The following is a 15,053-nucleotide window of genomic DNA, read 5'->3' on the forward strand; positions in this document are numbered from 1 at the left end:
TGAAGGCAAGCTCAGTAGTGCAGTTATCTCATGTTTACTTTGCAATCATGATTTTGCCTCTTTTATATTACAGTTAACTCCCAGCTCTGTGGAGAATTAATCAGCTGCACAAGAGGCACACATAGCTGGCTCCCAGCCCAGCTGGTGCAGAGCCATATTATGGCTTTACATGAACCTTGTGCACCAGCCCTGGCACAGTGGCTCTGGAGAAGCAGGGAGGAAGAAGTTACAGCAGGTATGGACTGAGCTCATGTCTGTTTTCTGGTGGATTTGGGGCTTAACTTAGGTTTGCAACAAGTCCTGGACAGTTTGCTTAACACAGAGCACTCATGATAAATACAAAATCACTCATTATAAATACAAAATGCAGCATCTGGAAACAAGCACACCATGACATAATCTTACTTAAAATCAGAATTCCTGCAGTTCTGAAGAAAATTAAGCTTATTGTGGAATCAGTAATAAAAAGTGACAGGAAACAAGTTATTCTCCCTGCCCCAGATGGAATGGAGATGTGGACAGGCTGGAGGGCCCCATTGCAGCCAAGGTGCCCAGGGCAGCACCAGCACCTCAGGACCTGTGGCTCTGCTCTGTTAATGGTGTTCCACAGGATCCCTGTGGGAGGGCTGCAGGGTGCTGAGAGCATTTCAGCTCTTGGTTCAAAGGCAGTCTACCCTTGGAGACACAAACAGGCAGGAAGCCACACAGACTTCTGGTTTTGTGAAGAATTGAAACCAATTGACATTTTCCCATAAAATTACCAATTAACTGTCGAAATCATAAACTATAGTTTAAAGAGAAGTCTTCAAAAAGAAGCAAAGTTTCACTTTCTTATGAAAGAAATATTTGTAAAGCCTATTCTCCCCACCTTTAAAGGAGAGACTGCATGCAACCTGTCAGTGTTTACTCTTACACCTTCCTCAACAGGACCCCACTGCTCTGTCTGCCCCTCTATAACCTTACCTGGAGCCCCTTAATCTTATCACATATAAAGATCCATCACTCATTCACCTGCTCCTGTTCCTCCTAAGTCTTCCTCCAAAGAAACCTGATTCATCTCTATGTAAATAATTGATCAAAAGTTCCTTTTTATGTATCCTACACTCTGGTTTTGAAAGAAAACTTCAGACTGTAAGAGTCAAAAATTATCAGACAGAGACATCAATCATTCATGAAGCAAAACCACAAAACATGCAAGTACCCAAAAATAAATTAAGAGCTTGGAGAAATTTAGGAGACTCCTTCCCTGGTTTTTGCAATTTTTCAATCTTCACAGTCTAATTATGCATTATTATTCAGAATGGCTCAATAGTATCTTAATCAGTACATCTTCACCCTTCCTGCATTTCTCTATTTGTACCTTTTCCTTTTAAAATAATCTCTCCATTCACTCTCAGAAAGTAACAAGCAATTTTACTCAGATTGATCACACTGTTTTGAGGGAGTACCTCCTTCAATTCCTTACACTGGTACTTTTAAGCCAAACACTGAGATTTCTCTATACTCAAGTTGCATCGCTACCTATTGGCTAGCTCTACAGAGAAAGGAAAATGCAATCATCACAAACAGCCTCCTCACTCCATCATCTAAGTGAGCACCACTGTCCCTTCCTGGCTAGCACGAGGGCAAAACACCGTACCTGCCTTGTTCCAAAAACAATGCTGCTAATCACAGGTCAGAAAAATGCAGGCAATCTAAGCATGAATGATTGCTTATCAATGAAATTTCAAAAATATGCTTCACTCTTTCAAGTATTTTTATGAAAGGTCTAGGATGAAAACGGGAAAGCAGTGACAGTTTAGGAAAAAAAAATCAAAAACAGGGAAAATCACTTACTGTACTTGGTTCTGCAGAGGTATTCAACACAAACATCACCCTTCCTTGTCCAGCTGCCAAGTGCTAAAGCATGAAATGAGCAGCTGTTTCCTTCAAGCTGGGGCTGTGTGTCTTAACTGGTCACATGCCCCTCCTGATAAATCTCACTGCCGTGCCAGGAGGTTAGAATCTGAAGATCATTATTCCCCCTATTAGAAAATCCTTTTCATAATAGCAGCCTTTGCTGGAGCATTTGAGTGGAACGCGGCGCTGTGTGCTCCATAACTTCTGGTTTTTTGTTGGTAGGGTTTTTTTTAATGACTAACACCAAACAGTAGATAAGCCTTAATCGACAGTAGGGGCAGCACAAGTGGAAAGTTAAACACATCCCTGTTGATTGCTTCAGGTTTTTTCTGACTTCAGACTTTGCTGTGTTTTAATACAGGAATTTAAACAGGAACAGTAAAATTTAAAATACTGTTGCATTCCTAGTGTCTTTAACACCAGGCCACTCCAGTGATCATGCAAAACACACGAACAATCCCACTTTTGGGGATTAGTTGTTCTTAAGGGTAACATTACTATCTTTTATGTTTGGACAGTAGAGTGGTGAGTATTAATACTTTAATTTTGGCATCTGGCATTTTTACATCATGGATTTTGTGGCTGCATTTTGCCAGACATTGTATAGTCAGGCTGAGACAGACCCTTTGAGGTGAGGACTATCAGTCTAAACAGAGAGAGCAAAAAAAAGCATCCTTATCCCCATGTTCCCAGATGTAGGACAAATGAAGGAGAAATGCTGAAGTCAAGAAAGGAACAGGTTTTGATGGAATTTTCCAGGCTGATATGTAGTCACACATTACTGAAATTCAACTGAGACTTTACACTTAACTCCCTTTAGCTTGGTCACACATTTAAAGATATTTAGGTATTTAAGGACAAAGGCGTACAGTCAATGGTACTTCAAGGGTGAGGTGCAAAAGATCATTTTCTGAATTTCTGAAATTCCCATCCCACATATAGGATATACTGTGCTGAAATCCTGGCAGTACTGCAGACTGGCAAGATTAAAGGTACACAGGCAATTGTCCATCAGTATAGGATGTGGTAATGGTATTTTGATGTTTGGTAAGCAATCCAGATCCTGCAAGACGGCACGGATTCATTGGATTACAAACGGTGTAGGGCATTTTTCTGAAATGCAAACTGCACCAATAGATAGTGCTGCAACCAAGATTTGGGCAAATTAAGGGAATTTCTCAGAGTCAGCTGCCTGTTTTTAAAATTGTTAAAATAGAATAGCATATCTAGTTGGCACATTTGTCAGAATCCAATAAAAGCCAGCAAATCCCTGAAGATGAAGTCTGCAGTGGCAAAGGGTAGCTCGGGTCGCTTCCTTTGACCTTACCCAGCTCTTCATATTATATAAAGCAGCACATGGTTACAAAACCATGCAGCCAGCAGCGCTGCCAGCATAGCCTGGAGCAGGGAAGAAGCCCTTGTGCTAATTACCCACGCCTGCCTTTGTGAGCTTCTCCCGTTTCTCCGGGCAAACAAGTTTCCAGAGAACAACCTCCCGCCCTGAAGGAGCTCTCCCAGCCCGGTCAGGCATGGGTGGATCCATCCAGCTGTGGGGAGCTCCTGTCCCAGCCTGGGGGGCAAAGGAGCTGTGGGGTTGGGGTTCCTCCTCCAAGAGCTTGAGCTTTGCATGAGACCTGGCCTCCTCTTGGCCTGAGTGAGGTCAGTGCAGAGGGAGGAGGGAGGCCTGGAAACAGGGAATGTTTGCTGCAGGTGTGTCCTGATGCGCAGTCAGGCTGGGCAGCACCTGAGCAAGCTGCTCCTCATGTTGTCCCGGGAGACTCCAGGAGACTGTCCCAGGGCATGGGGCTCCGTGACCCAGCACGGCTGCTGAGGAGGCTCTAAAAAAGGAGGCTGTAAAAACTGTGAATTTAAAAATGAAAATAAACCCATGAGGAACGAGTTCATTTAAATTGAGGCCGCTGGAGGAATGGCAATTTCCACAAGAGAGCGAGAGCTGCCATAGCAGAACTGAGTTGGAAGTTCCAGCAGACCCTGCCATGGATCACAGAACTGGATATAAACACCTGGCCTCGCTCAGGGAAAGGAGAAGGCACTCACTGTGATTTAGGGCATGGCCCATTGACCAAATCAGTTATCCTTGATAAATGCCATTTCATTTCCCCTAAAATGCACTGAGGTCAAAGGTAACAGAATTTTACATGCAACTTTAAAATTAAATGAAATCCTAAATTTCTTCACAACTTTCAGCAAAATTACTCTTTGTTGATACTGAAGAAAACATGACTGAAGTGTGTTCCAAAATAATCTATTTGTCCACAAACACAATTTTTATTACTTTGCCCATTTCTCTGACTCTGCCATATCATCTGCACTCTTTTACATTTATCAGCAACCATTCATATAATTGATTAAATACTGGTGATACCTGGGCCATTTGAAATAGCACAGAGTACAATGTCATCATTCTGCACTGAATAGCTGGCTCTATTTTGTAGCCATGATCCACATAGGAACATAATTTGATGACAATGACTGAATGGCAATATTCCCCTAACAACTTGGGATACACTCCCTAAAACGAAAAGTGGCCTTTGTACTTTCTGAAATCAGTAGACAAATAAATTAATTTTCATGGCTCTGTAAATACTGCTGTAAACTGCGGTTTATGTGGGAAAAAGTTTTCTATCCTCATGCTAGACAGACAATTTTAAGTCATTGTGAAACAGATCAGGGAAATAATTCCTGAAAATAAAGGTCTTTAAAATTTTGTGGAGGTTTTCCTTTTTTTCTTTTTTTCCCTATTTTTAAAAGAAATACCGACATACAAAAGAAGATCAGGTAGTTAATGCAGCTGCAAAACATTAAGTGTTGTGTTCTTACATCTATCAGATAACATCTTAAATATGACAAAAGCTTTGCTGTGTGGAATACAACAGTATTCTGCCTTCTCTTTCTGCTGAGAAAACAGATGAAGTCTGGATTGAAAAGGGTACATTTCTTTCTCCATGGACATTCATTTGTGAGTAGGACAGGATGATCCTTGTGGGTTCCTTACAACTCAAAACATTCTATGATTAATGACTCAAATAAACAATGAGAGATGAACACAGATTTCTCAGTCATGTTGAAATGAGACATGAGAAATACTGAAAAGGAGCAACAAAAAATAAGTACAGAATAAGGCACTGAATTGTGGTAGGGATGAGTAAAGTAAAATTTTTAGTGTCTCATAGTATGGATAGCTTTTAGAATAGCCTCAAGGAACTAAAAAATGGAACAGTTGTCCATTTGGGTTTGGGTTGAGATCAGGAAGATTTTTGCTTTTACTGATGCAGGATAAATGGATCCAGAGCCTCTCCTTATGGTAGGAGAGGCTTTATTTCATGGCTTTTTAAAACTGTTGCTTCTCTTTTTTTTTTTTTTTTTTTTTTTTTTTTTAATGTGCTTGGCTATGTCTTATTTATGTTTATTTAATTAACTGTGTTTTAATTTAGAAATTGATCACAGATAGAGAGCTTATCTCAACATCAGTGCTTTGATACTGTGCAGAATTTTGAGCTATAAAGTTATTTTCTGCATATGACAGTTATGGACCTTTACTTTGTGGGTCGCCTGAAAATGTCTCTTTTCTGTTAACATGACCTTCTGGAATTTATGGAACAGGTGTGAGACTCCCAGTGGACACAAATGTCAGGTTATGCTAACTGCAAGTCTGTGTGCTGGGTTTGTTTCCTAAATGGCTGCACTATATTAGACTTCAGCATTTTGGAACATAGAGAACTCAAACCTAGCAGAGAAACTGCCTGGTTTGCTGGTCTGCCTCACTGCCCCAGACATTATATAGCCTTCACTATCAGCTGAAGTGAATGAAAGCAGCCCATGGAAGCCTTCACCAGACAGGATGCTTTATAAATACCTGATTGAAGGGGCTGCTATAAATAGTGCAACAGCTCTTAAACACAGCTTCCAGCTAAAGGACGTGTGAGGGGCAGATCAGATAAGAGATTTTGCTGAAAATACTGCATATAAGGCTCTCAACCTTACATTACATTAAATCAGTTTCAAACATTTATGGGCTGTATTACATCCCCAGCAATCTAAGTCAGTTCCAGTGCTTCAATGCAGTGCTCTAGGGGGCACAGGAGTACTGCAAATGCCCAGTGTACCTCCCCTTTCGTGCCCAAGGGTGCACCCTGAAGTCACATCACCTCTAAGAGAGTGAGAGTTGACAGGATAAGTTATCAAATTAGAGCATCCCTGGATATGACCCTTGATATCAGTCCTTCCTTTATATCATCAATTAAATGTCATAAGGGAGTCTAGAGCAATGCTTAGAGTCAAGGCTGCTGGTTGCTTTTCATTGGAAAACAGTGCCTTCAGTGATTTAAGTATATGAGAATATAATCATTCAAATGGAAGTTTGATATGCTGCGTACCCATCTGAAATTCAGAGTTTGCAAATTAGGCTAAAATATCCAATAGTTCTATTGTCAGAAATTATGGGTGGAAAAAATTTTTGTGCTCTGTTAAACATTTCTTTCAAGTTGAAAAACTGTGATAGTTCTGGTCTGTGAAGTACAGACCTGCTTTTTGACAGCTCAGCTGCACCATGGCAGGCAGTGGGGCATTTTTCTGTTGACTTAGTAAACATTCAGCCCAGCTATCAGCCTCTGACCAAGGTTTTCACTTGGCACTGTGACTCCTGAATTCTCTGGGAATTAAGCCACTCTGCCAGTAGTCTGTGCCCTCAGTGCTTCTCAGGGCAAGTTCCAGGGGGGCTCTGCCTTGTCCTCTAGGCCGCCCTTCCACCACCTTTGGATGGCTCTTAGCTTTCTCCTAAGCACTTGGTCTGCTCAGTGGAAAACCCAGAAGCAGTATGGATGGAATGGAAGGGATAGGAGAGAGAATGGAATGGAATGGAATGGAATAGAATAGAATAGCTCAGTTTGAAGGGACCTGTGAGGACCATCTCTTTGGATGAACATCATCCAGCCATGAAGCACAGACCTATAAGGGTAAAGGAGAGAGGATCCAAGAGATAGAGATGGGAGATGGAAGGATGAAGCTTAAAGATAAAGGTGGAAGGCAGCCTTTTCTGTCATGTACATTACTGGTCCCTCCTTTTCCTTCTTTCCTTCTCTTGATGTCCAGACTGGAATCCCTACACTGCTTTGTGGAAATGCTGTGCACTCACAGCTGCAGGCTAATGGGAATTGTATCTTATGTGATGTTTTCTTTAAAGAAATATAGGCAGACACTAGACTTTAGGGATTACAAATTTGACATGAAAGACAGGGCGTGGTCTTATTTTTTCTCTATCTTTGGCTCTCAGATTTAGAAATGGGATGACAGTGACTGATGGGATAAATCAAAACCTCAAACCTACTTAAACAAAATATCCCCATCCACAAGACAACCCTTACCACACTTAATTCCTGCCTTTCCAAAGCCCACAGTATTCACAGAGAAGCTGGAAATGTATAGTTTCTTCCTTATATAGACAAGTGTAAGAAATTTTAATTATTAAAATTGTTACAAAATTTGCAGGAGCACTGTTCTTTATTTCCAGTTCACTTTACTTGATTTTGTTTCACCTTGAAGTACAGAGGTGGAATGAAAAATAGAAGTTGTTCTGCATTCTGAATGCTAAAGCAGGCTGGCATCTCCCTTGCTAAGAGATAGGGTGAAATTGTGCCATGCAGTGATAGCAGGCTCTAAGGACAGCTTCTGTAGCAGTCACAATAGACCCATGATTACAAAATAACCCCAAAAAACCAAAGCAACAAAAGCTCTTCATTGTCTGTTACCAACTACATTATATTCCACAGGGTGGATATGCTAATTTCAGAAACGGAGCTTGAAGAGTGTGCTCCAGTAATTCTAGACTTAGATACAGTAGCACAAAAGCACATCTGTTATGAAGGGTTCTTTTCCAATACTGTCTAGATTGAAGATTTCTAAACAGATGTGTGTATTTGGAAGAGATTTGTTCTCCAGGTTTCTCCAGCCATCCTCATTGTGAGTGATGTGCTGAACAAGGGTGGGACATTGCTGCAATGCTGAATGTACAGCAGCTCCCAGTTTTTGTTGTCTTTTCTGCATCTGGTAAGTTTGAGCTAATCAGTACTTCCTTTACCATTTAAAAATCTCCAGAAAGTATGGGGTTTTTTCCACACTTGGTGGAAACTAATACAAGTGACCAAGAGTAAAACATCAGCCCTTTTTTCTGAGTTCTTCATGACATCCCTTCTCAGACCTTTAATGAAATTATTGCTGCAAAGAAAGTTTTCAATTCAGTGAGAAATGTTTTAAAATGCACTTATTTCTGTTTTACTGAAACTATGTAGCTTTCTGCATTTTACTTGTCTCTCCTATTGTAAGTTCAACTGCTGTCAACTTTGTCTTGAATAAATAATTTCTGAGAATTATTTTCACTCAAATTTTACAACAGAGAGAATGCTATCTGCCAAATTTGTATTACACATGAATAGTGAAAAAGGTTTTTTTCACTTTATTAATTTTGACAAACCTGTTGTCACCACTGATGTCACAGTGGTTCTTGCTTTGGTCAGTCAGTTTTTCCTCAGTGACACAGCTCAGGCTGGTACCAGTATCAACTTAGAGCACTACATGCCAAATTGTAGCATGACACAGTACATTTGCATTGACATTGCAAGAGTGGAAACAATGGAGACTACTAACAGGCCCAGAAAAGAGAAAAAGACCAAGCCTATTTCCTTCTTCTCTCTAGCATAAAAACTGACCTTTTTAAACAGTTTCTCTCAAAATACTGAAAATTAATGCACTGCTTGCTTATGAACAGTAGCATTTTTATGCACTGTATGTAAAACGAGGCATGGACCCACCCTGACAGAGCTGTCAGGCAGGATCCCCACTCAGTCCCACACACAGCATGTTTCATGTTTATCAGCCAGACTCTGTTATCCAGCAGCCTGGCTGAAATCTGCTGTGAATGTCTCAGGGCTCATGCTCCCAGCTTTCTCGGAGATGAGTGAATTTGCATGCATCTGTGCCTTCCTGCTGTGCATGAAGGATTCAGTGCAAAGACAAGAGAGAGTCTATTGCTTCCATGATCCTTAGCTGAGAGGAGATTTGCTTATTATAGTTACAACACTTAATATTTTGTATGACAGCCCCTTGGGGCCAAGGTCTCTATATATAACTGCTGGATTTATTACACTTGTTTTACTCTGGGCCCTTCTCTGCTGTTAGTTCCAGTTCAATTTCTTCTAGTGTTATAAAGACTTTAGCTTCCTCTTTCACATTTTTAACTATTGCTTGAGACAGTTATTCCTAATAGAATATATCTGAATGAATAGAAGGATATCAGAGTGATGTGCTGGGTCCAGAATTCCACACAGGCTGTGTTCCTGTATAAAACCACAGCACTATATGAAGGCAGTATGAAAGTTATATTTTTTAAGAGAGAAAGAAGAGACTACCCATGCTTGAGAAGGAGGTCAAGCAGAATGGAAAAATTCAGCATTAATCCACTTCTCTCTCATGCCTGTTCCCATTTATGAAGTTATGAAGCATATTTTGTAGTTCAATTGAGACTGAATTTGGTTTTCCTTTTCCCTTTAGTAATGACCTCATCTTTGAAGATTTATCTTTGTCTCCAGCCTTCCAAGATAATTGTGGTACGGTAATAATCCAAAATAACAATGGAACACTATGCTGGAACAGTAGGCTGAAAAAAAGGTGTGTTAGAATATAAAGGATTCTAAGGATGCTGAGCTGTCTAAACAGAGATGTTGGTACACATTAATTTCTGTTCTTTCTAACTCAGGTGAATTACAGCTCTATAATGTAAACAGTCATTAATCAATTAGTGAGACCATGCCAGACCTGTTAGCTTGACTTTAAATTCAATTCCTTTGTCCAGCCCCACTAAGGGAGTTATTTGGTGCATGGCTGGACCAGGTTGGCAGAGCAGACTGCACACAGTGCTCTGTGTCACACCATAACTGCTCTGGCTGTTCCCTGCATTTCTGCTGTCTTGGCCAAGTGGCACATCTTCACTGCAGTACTGGCAACAGGGTGGCCACTTTGCATTCTCATTTTCCTGGCGCTGTTGGTGCTGCACTACAGAACCATCAGAGCAGGGCTGCCTTTTGCACTGTGCAGTTGTTTGAGTCCTCAGAGTTTGTTGGGGACCATTGTGATAGATGGGTCTGCAACCCTTCCTAGACAGGGGGCTGGGAAGGGACACTTCAGAGATGACATCCAGCTGAGAGAAAATTGCTGCAGGGAATTTAGAGAAGAGCAGAGGACCTAATCTACCTCTACATAAGGTGGAGGGTTTGCCATTTCCCTCTGCTGCCAGAAGCTGGGAAAAGCTTTTCCTTCCCCTAGGGTACCTCTCTTCTTCCCAGGAAGTACTATACTAGGTAACAAGGAGATTACCAACCCTGAAACTCAGCTTATATAGGAAGAAGATAAAGACCTAAATACTTCTCAAAGCCTTTTTTTTTTTTTTTTGTTAATATCATATATTGTACATATCCTTCAACATCACTGCTGCTGCTGTGTGTATATGCAGCTGAAACCCACTGCTACTAATCCTTGGAAATGAGGTCCCGGGTCAAGTCTCCCACTTTTTCTCATTTCTTGTTCAGATAATAAGTCTTTCTAAACTGCCTAGGTGTGACCAAGTAAGAGATTTGACAAATTCATTCTAGGTCTATTTTTCTATTTGGTTAATGTATCTATGTTTCATCTGTTCCTGAACAATGGCTCCTTATTTTGTACCACAATTTGCTGGGGTGAGTGAGAGAACTTCAGGTAAAAAAGTGTATCTGGACTTTGGCATAAAGATTGGTTTTAAAGAAGCTTTTTAAAAAATCCTTGCTTATGCAACAGTACTTTTCTAGTCCACAAGAAGAGTAGGAAACAGCCCAAGTAAAGTTAATGGCTTTTTCTGATAGCACAGAGACTTCTGGGAGAAACAGTCCATCTTCCATACACACATTGACCTTCACCCCTGTGCAGTAAATTGGTGCAAAGCCTGCACATTTAATTCCCATTTGAGCTAAGGGATTTGTGTCAGCCTGAACAATTCTCACTGTTGTGGGTCGCTACTCATGCGTGTAGAACATTGTGATCTTCCCCTTAAACTTTTATCCAAACTCTTCTGTTGTAAGCAGGGAAGCTTTTGGGTTCTGGATAAGAGAAATGGTGAAATGAACATGCTGTGTTTGTAGTCAGACTAGATGATCTAATGACTCTGCCAGGCTTTAAATTTTATCAGTCTGTTGAAATAATTTTGCTTGAAATCAATGAGACTGCCCATATGCTTAAATTTAAGCACCTGCATAAACATTTAAACATTTTCACGAGTCAGGATGTTATTCAGCACACAGTTATGAGCTAGGTGTTTTAGACATTATAAAAAAATATTTGTTAACACTAATATTTCTGTTGTGTTGGGCAGCTGCATCTCTTTGTATAACTATTTTGATGCTGTCCAATACTGAATGTTGATTTCTTAATGTGTTTTAAGTGGATTTCTTTTTCTGTTTCCTCTTCCCCAGTTCTGTTTTTTGAGTGAGACTACTATAGACTGTACATGTGTTCTTGAAAAAATCTTACTTTGACTACTCCAAACACTTGTAATTCTCTGCTCTTTTTTTCTATAATGTTAGTGGGCCTGACTAAATGGTGACTTGGAGCACAAAGCTTTCTTGTAAGAGTGTCTGGTAGAGTGGAATAAGGGCTTAGAGAGAAATTAAGATACTCACACCAGAGCATGAGGAATAATAAATCTTACTAAACCTGAACTGGTTTTGCAGGAAAGCATGGCATGACTTGTCACCCAAAGTGCATTACTTTTTAAGTCATGTGATTTTTCTTCAAGTCAGTCAGATTTCCTGGAACCAGAAATCCATACTGCCCACACAGTAGTGACAGCTGACTGAGGTATTTATTTGACAACCCTAAACCTCTTTAATTACCTGGTAAAATAATGTCAGGGTAGGAAGCATGTGAACCTCAACTTCCTTCTGGTATATCAAATTCTCATATTTAATTTTTGGCTTGGAGCTTTAATAATTGCAGCTCTGTTAGTACTTGTGAACATTCTAAAGTGTTTATGTAGAAAGAATCTCCTGCAGAGTACTTAGACCCTAGCAGGTGGTAAGATTTTATAAGGTGCTGGGGTGTAAATTTCATTCTAAGCCTTCTGAAATCACAGAATCCCAGAATAAACTCAGTTGGAAAAGACCTTTGAGATCATGGAGTCCCAGCCTGTGACCTATCATTACCTTATCAGCTAAACCATGGCACTGAGTGCCTCATCAAGTCTCTTTTTAAACACCTCCAGGGACGGTGACTCAGCCACTCCCTGGGCAGCCCATTCCAGGGCCCAATCACTCTTTCAGTGAAGCACTTTTCCCTCATGATTCTATCTTCAGGACAAAACCCTCTGTTTGCAAACTTTGAACTCATGAACATGTGAACTCTTGCAGTTTAGAAACAAATCTTCATATCTGTGTGTTTATTAAGAGTATTAATTAGGGAATTTTAAAGTACTGTCTGTAGTTTTTTTTCCCAAAGGCAAATGTGAGAGAGTATCAGTATGTTTTTGATCACCTTTTCCTTTAAACTACAACATAACTGGCTGATTTGTAAATTATCTTCTTATAGCTTAGGAAATGTTTCTGTTTTGCTACATTCATGCAGTGGTACCAAGCTTTAAAAAAATGTGGTGAGTCCTGCTGACCTGACTAAATAAATCTGAATGAAACAGTGTGTACTGTTTAGTTGCATTGCAGTTACTGTGCATGTGACATCTCAGGGAAATGACTGCACTTATTCAACACCAGAAATTGCAATGCTTCCTAAATTTTAAATTAAAACACTCTTTTCCTGTTTCTGCTTAGTTTTTGCACAGGGCAATGAGTTACTGAAATTGAAAACAAGGAATGCTACCTGCACTAGGGCATGCTATGCTAATTACTCAAATTGCAGTCTAAAAAGCTTTCTCTTGCAAATATCTGTACAAGCTTCTAGTTTTACTGCCATTTTAGTCTTCACCAGGCTCATAACCAGCTAGAACTGCTGTAAATTACTGAGAATCACTGTAAATGCTGAGTACTTTGAGGTCAGACAAAGAAAGGCCTGATCCTTTCCATGAGTGCTGGCTCACATCTGTTTCACTGGAGCTGCTGCTTGGCACCCCTGGATCGGGGTTTCAGCAGACTGCTGCTGCTTACAAATGTCCTGTCGAGGCTTTTCACCTACATGGGTGACATCCTGCCTTGCTATCTCCACAATAGCAGACTCTAAACATAATAGCATCCTAGGGGGATACAGCAGAATAACAACACATCACACTTCCTTTGTAGTCACCAGCAACTTTTTACCATAAACCTCTAATCCTAGACAACATCTGCATAACAAATTAATCATCTGAACAGCACATGCTTAGAGGCAATGTGTTACCACAAATGAGACTAATACAAAGGTTATTCTCATAGATCCTTCAAAGAAGATAAAATTCACATGACGAAAACCTGAGTTTGTAATTCTACAGCTTCTATTCTGCTGCCTGCCAATCACAACAGCATTTCCTTTGTTAGGAGTGCAAAGGACATGCTGAGAGTCAAAAAAACCAAACACAATCTTAGAAAACTCAATTTTTCAATCTTGAAAGTCAGTCTTGTTGGTGGTAACTCAGTGAATTAATATGGTCTGTACACTGATCTATCTTGAAATGGAGCTTTTTCCACACTCAGTCATGATAGTGTGATACTGTGTATAGTATCTGAAAATCAGCAGATTAGAAATTTCCACTCATATTCTACTGTCAGTTTAAATTAGACCTCAGAATGGCAGCCTGTAGTATTGCAATGCAAGCAACAATGAATAATATATCTTGATTTGATATCTATATGTAGTATATTTTTGTATATATGCATGCACACACACACAAATTACTTGTCATAAATTCTAAAACTCTAGAAACTTTCAGTTATTTCAATTTAATTCAGGCTAAGTTCCTACCTTCAAGTCTACATCATAAGGCTAAATTATCACAAAATTTGCATTATATACATTTTGATGTGTTTCTATATTCCATATTAACACATATAGAAGATATATGTCTTTCATATACTTCTTACTTTCTGATAGCACAGAGACTTCTGGGAGAAGTCTCTACTTTCTTATAGAGATATCTTTCATATACTTTTCTCTCCCTCTGTCTTTCTCTAAATCTATATTTTTAAATGAATGAAGAGTTGATATAATATTTTCCTTTGGGGCATACATTTACCATAACATTTCTCTAGTACTTAATCACAATCTATAAGATGAACACGACACAAGTCAGGAAAACAGCAGTTATGTCATGGATTTATGGCAAAGGTTTCTTTTGCTTAAGAAAAGTTCTGAGGAATCCATAAGTGAATTCGGATTTCTTTATCTAAAAATCAGACATCCTGCCAAACCTTTAGCTAAAAGTCAGTTGCCATTCCTTCTCCAAAGCTCATTCTTTTTGTGTTCACCAGCCTGGCCACACCTGGAAAGAAGTGGCGCATGCAGCAAGCAGAAATGCCAGAAGGAGGCACTCACCTTAATTTGATGGGTGCCCAACGTGCATCCCTCTCCTTTTGCAGAGTCCTTCTCAGGACACGGAGCTGCTGGGGTGATTTGCTCCCAGCAGTGTCCTGCCCATGGCTCTCCCACTCAGCAGCCCTGCAGGGAGAAGCAGGATTGTGCTCTGCTCCCTCCCAGCAGCTTCGCTGGGGCTGGGGCTCCTTTCAGCTCAATTAGCTCGAGATTGTTTGGCGAAATGGCAGCCACACTTCCTTCTATTCTTTCCCAACTTAGTTTTCCTGCCTCCAGTGGTGCTTTTTCCTTTCTTTGGACTATAAATAGGCCTGTCACAACACAGTCCATAGCAGTAAGGAAGGCAGGAAATGCATTTAAACAAAGGAAAGATCTTAGGGGGTTTGCCCTCCCCTGCCAATGTAAGTAAAAAAATTTGATAGGGATTGGTCTGCAGACACAGTTCTCTTTGCATGAGGAAAACACTTGTTCAAAAACATGCTAGGATGTCATCTTTTGTGCTCCACAAAAAAACCCCAAAAAAACCCAAAACAAACAAGAAAAAACAAACACAAAAATAACCCAAAAAAAACAAAAAGAAGAGGCACAGCAGCAGTAGGCCT

The 15,053-nt window shown here is 40.2% G+C and overlaps 1 protein-coding gene across 4 annotated transcripts in view; it reads right to left on the reverse strand.

The window, feature by feature from the left end:
- Positions 1-14,675, reverse strand: part of RASGRP3 (RAS guanyl releasing protein 3) — a 59,838-nt gene extending 45,163 nt beyond the window's left edge. Inside the window, exon 1 of one of the 4 annotated variants that reach the window (XM_064708720.1) lies at positions 14,455-14,675. The gene's annotated coding sequence lies outside the window, so the exon portion shown is untranslated. Of the gene's footprint in view, positions 1-1,836; positions 1,985-14,454 lie in introns of those variants that run through there. The other 3 variants (XM_064708725.1, XM_064708719.1, XM_064708723.1) reach the window with 3 other exon arrangements.
- Positions 14,676-15,053: the final 378 nt, after the last annotated feature.

This window comes from Zonotrichia leucophrys, chromosome 3 (assembly GCF_028769735.1).
Source record: "Zonotrichia leucophrys gambelii isolate GWCS_2022_RI chromosome 3, RI_Zleu_2.0, whole genome shotgun sequence".
Taxonomy (NCBI): domain Eukaryota; kingdom Metazoa; phylum Chordata; class Aves; order Passeriformes; family Passerellidae; genus Zonotrichia; species Zonotrichia leucophrys.